Source organism: Metopolophium dirhodum, chromosome 1, assembly GCF_019925205.1.
Source record: "Metopolophium dirhodum isolate CAU chromosome 1, ASM1992520v1, whole genome shotgun sequence".
Classification (NCBI taxonomy): domain Eukaryota; kingdom Metazoa; phylum Arthropoda; class Insecta; order Hemiptera; family Aphididae; genus Metopolophium; species Metopolophium dirhodum.
This window is the reverse complement of record NC_083560.1, coordinates 61,613,115-61,622,733: the sequence shown is the minus strand read 5'-3', so window position 1 is coordinate 61,622,733 and position 9,619 is coordinate 61,613,115. Positions and strand designations below refer to the sequence as shown.

The following is a 9,619-nucleotide window of genomic DNA, read 5'->3' as shown; positions in this document are numbered from 1 at the left end:
GCCGGACGGGTTATCAGGCACGGTCACGCAGGCGCGATCCCTAACCCTTGGGCGCGTGCGCGCCGAATCCACGCGAATAAAATCCGATCAGCTGTTGCCCCAATTTCGCTACTTCTCGACACTATAGTTAAACGGGTGAAGTGTATAATATTATATATTATATATATTACTATATAACAAAATGTCTGTGTGGGTGTACGTGGGCCAACGAAACGGCGGACGATAAATCGATTGTCCGAAAACATCCCCAGACCATAATAATCGTTTCGATCGTCTTGATGGCGGACGACGCATTGGCCCATCTGAAGCACGACCAATGGTAGAGGGGATGATTTATATAGTTTTTAATACAACTCCTAGTTCCTACGCATTACAACACAGGGGAAGCGCTCCACGCCCAACATGAATCAACTTTTTTGAAATTTTTTTTATTCAGCAGTTAGATTAATTTTTATTTTATCTATAATACTAATCTAACAATTTTATACCTTTTGTTATAAATATAAAAATTATAATATACAATAATAAAATAAAGGTACCTATATTACCTACAAATAAAAATATCAAGCCTTGACCTCAAGTGGTGGGAGAAGGGTGATCCATTCATCATCCGCTGCAGGGCGCTGGCAAGTACGCCACTGCACACTGTCATGATGAACATGGATTTGTCGTTGCATTGGCGTTATTATTTTATAATGCTTACTGCTTAGGTCTTACAGTCTTATGCAATATCACTGATATCGACTATACAACACTATAGATTAAAAATGTTCCGTCATTTAATACTTAGACTTTATATAATAAAGGTATTCGGCATTCATGTGATAAAATTTAAAACGTTTCGTAGCAATGTGGGTGGGCTCCGGGCGGTGGACGTAACCCAGTGATGTGCTATTAATCCATTCGCAAAGGGCTTATAGCTTTATTAATGAAATTTATAATAATTTATAAGAAATAATAATTCATTCTAACTATTCATGATCTTTGTGAAGATGATGTATTCTTAAAATTAGTAAATTTAGCAATGACCCGGGATCACGGAGGCCTCGCATTTTTCAATTTGCACAACTGCACAAGGACAGCTGCCGTGGTCTATTCTAATTTCCAGCAAACCCTCGCACGTTAACATTTATTATAGAACATTATAATATTATATTATATAATTTTAACAGGTAAGTATGTGAGTGTCGAGTGATTTTTTAAAATGCATATTTTGAAGTGTGAAAATTCACCCCTCTTTCTAGTCCGGAGAAGTGGGAACCAAGAAAGGCAAATACGTAAGAAATACTCTACGAAAATTTATTTCCCAAAAATTGTATACTACATTTTGTGGTCACATGATGATTTCACACATGATGAAAGAAATAAAATCATATATGGATTTCAGCAGCCTATAGGCGTTTACAAGACCCTCTGTTAGATATTTTTTGATGTTTTAATTCAAAAAATAGCTATGACTATGAGCATTTAAAATTATAATTTTTTTTTAAATACTCATGACTTGCTTCAAAATTAAAATACGTGGAGTTCTAAATAATATGCTTAGCTTTATATTTGATAATAGTCAATAGATAAATTTAACTTTAGCATTAAAAAACAAACAGAGTAAAATTGATCATAAATGATTCTGAACGTACCTAATATTTGACGATCGTAGTTTGTATAAGACGGATAAAGCGCGTGAGGGTACGACGACGTCCTCTTAAAATATACTTATAATTATAACAAAGTACAAACATATAATTCAAGGTTTTTTTTAGTGTGCAGTTACTTTGTGCAGTGCAAAAAACGAATTTCATTTGTATATTATAAAACAATAATTGAGTAAACTTCAAAATTAAAAAAAATGTTTGTATTAAAATTAAAAATTGTTTATATTATTCATTATTATACAATTTTTTAAATTTTTTTTTTTTTAAAACAAAAATAAATATCTACCACCTTTAAGCCTGGGACGTATCCAGGGGGGCCTAGAGGCCCAGGCCCCCTTCAGACATATTTTTTATAAATATAAATATTACAATATATTAAATAATAAATAAACAAAATCTAAACTTCTTTTCACATTGTCGCTTTATATTATATTAAATAACCAATAATTTATTTATCACATTGATTACCAATACCTACTATTATGACAACATTTTTAAATTAAGCTTGTGGTGGTGGTAAAGAGTTATATAACATAATATGAACAATTTAATTATAAATAAGAAAAGCGGTCAAGAACTGAATAATCAATCTATACAATTAAAATACTTATAACTAATATTAAATACAACCCAAGAGTGGGAATAAGTTTGAAGTCAGAAAAAATCATTAAAAAAAACCCTGATATAATTTATAATGAGCCATTTAATATTATATATTATACAAAGACCTATAGTTCAAACCTTTAATTTTTGCCCCCCCCCTCCAACCTCCATACAAACGGGTCTAGGGACGCCCCTTACGCAGTCTTGATATCGTTGGCACGTCGCGACCATACAGACTGACTACGGTCCCGCAGGCCTTTTGGCGTCGCTGTCGCCTGTCGCGGTGAAGGGATGACCGTTGGCCGTGCAGTCCGTGTGTGTCATTGGCACACGGCACACAAGTGGCATACAGAGCGAGCGAGAGGTTTCTACACCGACCGGTCGGTTGGCGCGTATACCGGCGGTATATTATTTCGAGAGAGTGTATAAAAATAATAATATACAAATACGAAACACAGTTTTCGCTCGGACGACCAATGCGTATAATAATAATACGCGTGTAAGGAGAATTTTTTTTCGTCGCTCGCAGTGTTATATATTATAGCGCGGTCATACGCGCACTTATAAATAACCCTACCGGCGGTACCGTTTGTGTACAGTTTATTGCCGTCTCTTTAATATAATATAATATTATTATAAAAAAAAAAAAAAACGCACCACTGCCTGTCTGCCTCTGCCCTCTATACCATCTTTGTCGTTATTATATTCTTAGGCATTATATTATGTATTATTATTGTAATATTGTAGAAGGTAGCTTCTATTATGAAGTCAATTACGAATTGGACCGTTTTAAATTGCTGCGTTCGCTACGATCTATACGTACAATATTTAACATAATATCTATTCGTCGCGAAAATAATCAAAACTCAAAAGCATTTACCTATTATAATATTATTCTATAGCACTATTATAGCAAGTAGCTACAACAATAATAGCCATTGCAAAACTCCATATCAGTGCATCAATCTATACGGACCGCGCGGTGTACCTATATTATTACAATATATAAATATATATATAGCAATGAGATTAAGTCTCTTTACCGCTCGACCTAAATATTAATATGCGTTACAACCATAGGCGGAGATTGATGGGTGCTTTAGATGGGCTAAACTCTCCCAAAACTTTTCCTACATTTTTTTTAATTATTCAATAATAATATTATTGTAGTAAGGTTCAGCCCCTTCCCTAAATCTCAAACGTTATTAGAGCCTATGGTTACAATCAAAGTGTATTAACGGCAAGAGACGAGGAGATGACGTACTGCTACCATAGGCACTTTTTTTTATGAACTTTCTGCTTTGTTTGCCATGTAGACATAATATGGTATAATATAGAAACATTCTCAATTCTCGGTTTTAATTTGGTTAGGTGATTTACTATAATAGGTAGTGACTAAAATAAATTTTGGTGTGGCCGGTCCTCCTGTGTCCATGTTTCTTGTGTGTCATGTATAAGCTATTTTAAAACAAATAGGATCGACAATTTAAAACAACGATCCTCATAAATAGTTCATATACTGTGACCAAAAAATCTAAATAATATATATAAATTATTATAGTTATTATTAACTATTATATATAACTATTTAGACATTTTAAGTACAAATTTGGGCGAAATTGCCTACATATTAAGATCAAGAATAACTATAATTTCAGTTATTTTGTTGTAATTTAAAAATATTATTTGTCGGGTATCTGAAACTTTTTAAATATATTTTTATAATTAATAGACACAATGCCATTTTAAAATACAATTTTTTCGAAAAAAAATGATTTTAACCTACTGCCATACCTACTAACGTCTAAGTCTAATAGTAAAATAAATTACTTCAATCACAATAATATCATCAAATTAACCTACTTCATTGAATTCAAATTTACCACCATCCATTAAAGTGACCCACTTGACACTTGTAACCTACGCTGTACAGCAGAGTGACACCCACTTATCCACTTTTTTAAAGTTAATATTCCAAAGTAGAATAACTTTTTGAAAGTTATTATAATATTATATTAAGTAAAATCTATAGTTTTTAACAAGTTATTAATTAGTTATAGCTTATAACTAAATAAATATTTGAAGTTTTGATGAGCGGATTTTGGTGGCAAAGGGGCATCTACCAATGTACCATGCCAATTGTTGGTCCACTACTCCGCTAATCTACATAGATACCTACTTTTGATAATACTTATAAGCAAATTAACTACCTACCTACTATTCGTTCGGAACTCCATATTTTAATGCATCAGGCATCTCGTCATTCAAAAAAAGAAATATAGTTTGTTGTTGTTTTAATTTAAAAATATTATTCGGGTATATGAATCTTTTATAGTATATTATATTATTATAATTTATACACACAATGACATTTTAAAATGTTTTTTTTTGGCAAAAATGTATTTAATACCTACTGTTGTACTAATGTTTAATACTTATTACACATATATGGGCTGACTGGTATTTGTTCAGAATCGTTTTTTTGTATACGTTTATGTCATTGAATTTAAATTTAACACCATCCATTACAGTTACTCACTTGTAACCTACTGTACAGCAGAGCGACTTCCACTTACCAACATTTGTTATTTGTTTATTTTACTTTTACGTATTTGTTTTCATAGAAATTGGTGAGATAACTAGATGAAAATATTAAATATTGGAACGGATGCAGATATTAGCTCCTAAGCAAATTTTGTGAAATTTTTTTTTCAAAATGTGTGTTTTTGCATGCTTTATATGGTGATTTAAAAAAACCGGTCTAATCTTCTTTGGAAGTTACAATAAACGAATTTGAAAATTGTGTTTTTTAGTTTAAAAAAAGCAGACAAGTTGGTCTAGCCCAATAACCATAAATTTAACTATATCCACAAAGTTTCACGTTTATAATAAATTTTTAAAAATATCAAAAATAGGATTTAATAAAAAAAAAAAAATGCCAACGGCACGTAGTGTTCCCAAGCGGTCACCCATCCAAGTACTAACTACGCCCGACGTTGCTTAACTTCAGTGATCGGACGAGAACTGGTGTATTCAACGTGGTATGGTCGTTGGCGAATGTTAAGTACCATTACAAGATATTTAAATTTAATATCCACTACTTTTCTCATAATATATTGATATTATTACGTCTTTTAATTTATATATCATATTAGCCTTTATAAGTTATAATTGTTATAACAGCTATAGTCTGTTACTCTGTTATCCCGCAGGACACTCAATAATTATTTTTTAAGTAGACACCTCAAGACAATTCTCTCTGAGCTCCGATTGTATTATTAAACTATTATATAACTATTTAGATTCTACCAAATTAAATTAAATACCCATCTACCTACCTATTTTAAATACTTTCTAACAATTTATTGTGTACACAAAATTAAATAATATTTAGTACCTACCTAGGGGAAGTCAGGGGAAGTTGGCGCACTTAATAAGGTGAACTATTTTTTAAAATACTTTTAAGAATACTAAAACAGCAATTATGCTAAAAATATCTTCTTATACACATATAATAATATAAAACATAATTATATAAAATTAATACGGAAGTTTAATTTTAAGTCTTTAAGTGGTCAAAGTTTAAAAGAACTTTCAATTTAAAAGGCGTCAACTTGCCCAACCCTTGTGTAAGTTTACATTTAGATGGGGGAAGTTGACGTAGTAACAATACGCGCCTAGATATTATAATACATTATACATTTAAATACATATAATTAGGGCTAGGATTTTAATACCCTAAAAAACCCCGAAAAATGCCCTAAAAAAATGCTTTTATGACCTAAACCTATTTTTATTTTTAATAATTTGAATATAAATAAAATTATATGAATTACGATAAAATATTTTAAAAAATGCATTATGCAAACGGTGTTTACGACGACAAAACTCGTAGGTACTGAACGTCGAACAATAGGACGTCGATTTTACCGATTTAAGATTATTTAACTGGAAATGCGGGTAGTGGTTACTTAAACCTTGTTCGATAATATAATACGTATTACGAGTTTCCTATACCTGACCATTTGTCCATGGCGAACGCCAACTTACCCATACTACATAAGTTTTGTGTTTTGATTAATAACTATTATAAAAAAAACAAATCAAAATCAAATAAACATCATAATATCAAATGACACCTAAGAATAGGTATGTGTTATTCAATGTATCTGTTAAAATATTACATATTTTTACCTACTGCTTTCTGTTAATCGTTATGGCAACAGTTCAAAATATTACATTGGCTAATCTTGATTTCGTTTTTTGTAAATAAATTTGGTATCACTTATCAAACTAATTTGAAACTCGAGAAATTAAATGTTACTAATATCATTATGTTAGTATTATAAAATTATTGAGTACCTATCGGCATAATGTCAAATAATCAAAGTTATTTTTATATTATCCATTCGTCATCGTACCTAACACGTCAATTTACCCTGAGGCCAGAGTTCGATACCTAAATGGATAAATAGTTTTATTGCCACTACTTATAATTGACTATTTTTTTAACTAAACAAATTTAATTATTTAAAGCGTTTTGTTGAGTCTTCATAATAATATAGTAGTATTGTAAATTTACACCTATTAAAATTAGTTTTATAGATAAAAATATAAAATCGATGTAAATTACTAAACATTTTTTAAAAATTGAAACTCTGTTATGTATTTAGGTGGATCTAGCTAAGGAGAAGTAATGTTAACGCAGTTCCTCCTCCGTCCTCGATTAACCCGGAAAAAATTTAGATCTACCTACCTATAAATACATTAATTTTCCATTTATTAATATTTACCTAATGATATAAAAATATAATTTATATTAATGAATTCCTATTATTACTATATTGGTTTCACAATTATTAAATTATACCTAAACGGCTATACTTGCCTCTAAGGCTCTACTTACTCTCTTTTCTGAAAAACCGGATAAAACCGCGGTTTTTTCATATTCGAACACAGTAACCGGAACCGAAACTAAAAGCTTTACAAAACCGGATAATAAACCTTAACTGAGAACTAAAATCCAGTTAGAAAACCCAAACCAAAACCATAAAATTTAAAAACCGTTCTTTTAAAATGTAAAACTAATATCGGGTTCTTCGAATTTTATAAAGTTAATTACCTATATAATTTATAATTCTATAGTTAAAACGAGTATTTTTATGCGAAGAAAATATTTTGTTTGAAGTCTTATGCTATAACTGAGTATTACGAAATATTATTAGGTAATACGAATATTATTCTATTTATATTTTATAATATTATTACTATACTTAATGATTCAAAATTCATATAAATATATGTACTATTAATATATTTAAGTATATTTGTATATTATTATTTATTAATGTTATTAAAATTATTTCATATACGACTGATCCACGTCTATCTCGCAGTCATCAATCGCTTAAGTCATTATCATCAGTCTCCTCAGTGTGTCCTAGGGCTGGCGGTATTTAAAATGTTGATACCGGTATCCGGTATTTGTTTACTTACGGTATCTACGGTATTACTGGTTATACGGTATTTTTAAATTACCAGTAATTATTGGTATACCAAAAATACCACCAGCCCTAGATTAGGCTATCGTTTCCAGACTTCTAGTCCATTCTATCTAAGTTATAAATATTATAATAATGGATAGGACATCGGGCTTATCAACTAAGAATAAAGTGAATCCAGCGAAAGCGAAGCCAGTATAGGCATGGCCTAGCCATTCTTATAATCTTAATCCGAAATATATGATATCAATTAACAGATAACAAAAATTACAATATTATATTATTTATATTATGTTATTATGAATATATAAAAAGGTGGATAAGTGGATGTCGCTCTGCTGTACGGTAGGTTACAAGTGGGTCACTGTAATGGATGGTGTTAAATTTGAATTCAATGATATAATATCATTGTATAAGAAAAACGATTCTGAGCAAAAACGGTCAGTCAACCTATGATTTTACCAAGTATATTTGATGATATTATTGTGAATAAAGTAATTTATATATAACCTATTAACGTGGAGCCTTGTTTTAAATTTTCAATCCTTAGCCATAAAAGTTAAACATTTTATAAATTTTTAACCACAAAATAATTAATAAATTATAAATTTGATAAATGTTGTCAAAATTTGAACTTTAAATGCTTATAAAAAAAAATTGTGCAAATGTATTTTTAATATTTTTCAACTGCTATTAAAACGATATATCAGGAGTCTAATATTAAATTTTCACGCTTTTTTACCCAACAAATAAAAATTTATTGATATTTATAGAAAAAAAAACTAAAAAAATTGAAAACTGACAATGTCCGTAAACAGCTCAAATAGAGTCAAAATATTTTCAAAATTGTATGGTGTATAGAAAATGCTAATATAAACATTCAGTGAAATTTTCAAGTATCTACAGTCATTCGTTTTTTAATTACAATAAAATAAAAAAATCGTTACATGAGAAATCGAGTAAATATCAAATGTTGTAAAAATATAAATTTCAGACGCTCATAAAAATTTAATTTAAGTTTCTTCTAGACATTTTTTTTTTGATAAAGGTAGACAAACTTATGAGTAATCTTATATTACATTTTCAAATCTTAGATTTAAAAAGAAAAATTTTTATGAATTCTCATCAAAATAATTTTCTATTTTTCGTGATTTTTCCGTATTTTGTCAAAATTTGAACTTTAAATGCTTATAATTAAAAACTGTGACTAAGGATTTTTAATTTTTTTCATCTGCCTTTGAAACAATAAACTAGGAGCCTTCTATTAAATTTTCAAGCTTTTTTACTCAATAGATAAAATTTTATTGATATTTATAGAAAAAAAAACTAAAAAAATTGAAAACTGACAATGGCTGTAAACAGCTCAAAAAGAGTCAAAATATTTGGAAAATTTTATGGTGTATGGAAAATGCTAATATAAACAACCAGTGAAAATTTCATGCATCTACGGTCATTTGTTTTAGAGTTACACCAATAACCAAAATCGATTTTGTTAAAAATCGATTTTGCGTAAAAATTCCCGTTTTTCCTTAATTTTTCTTTTGTTTTTCACATCGCTTTTGAAAACTACTGGGAAATTAAAATTTTGACCTCCCCAATGCACCAACGATATTCACTTTCCCATCGAACAAGATACTGAAGTCGAAAATCAAAGCATTATTTCGACTACTTATCGTGTACACAGACACAAAAATAAAAAAATAAAAAAAAAAACACACATCATTGTAAAATCAATACATTCATCGTTTCACTCAGAATCTAAAATATTGTTATTTAAAAAGGTTGCCTGAATACTGACTACTGTTAAGATTCAAATACACATTATAATATTTGGTATACGCATTTGTGAATCAGGGGACACTA

The 9,619-nt window shown here is 29.6% G+C and overlaps 1 non-coding gene across 1 annotated transcript; it reads right to left on the bottom strand.

The window, feature by feature from the left end:
- Positions 1 to 5,191: 5,191 nt before the first annotated feature.
- LOC132937677 (5S ribosomal RNA) lies at positions 5,192 to 5,310 on the bottom strand. Its single transcript, XR_009663777.1, has one exon. It is a non-coding gene; the product is annotated as a 5S ribosomal RNA (ribosomal RNA).
- Between the last annotated feature and the right edge of the window lie 4,309 nt (positions 5,311 to 9,619).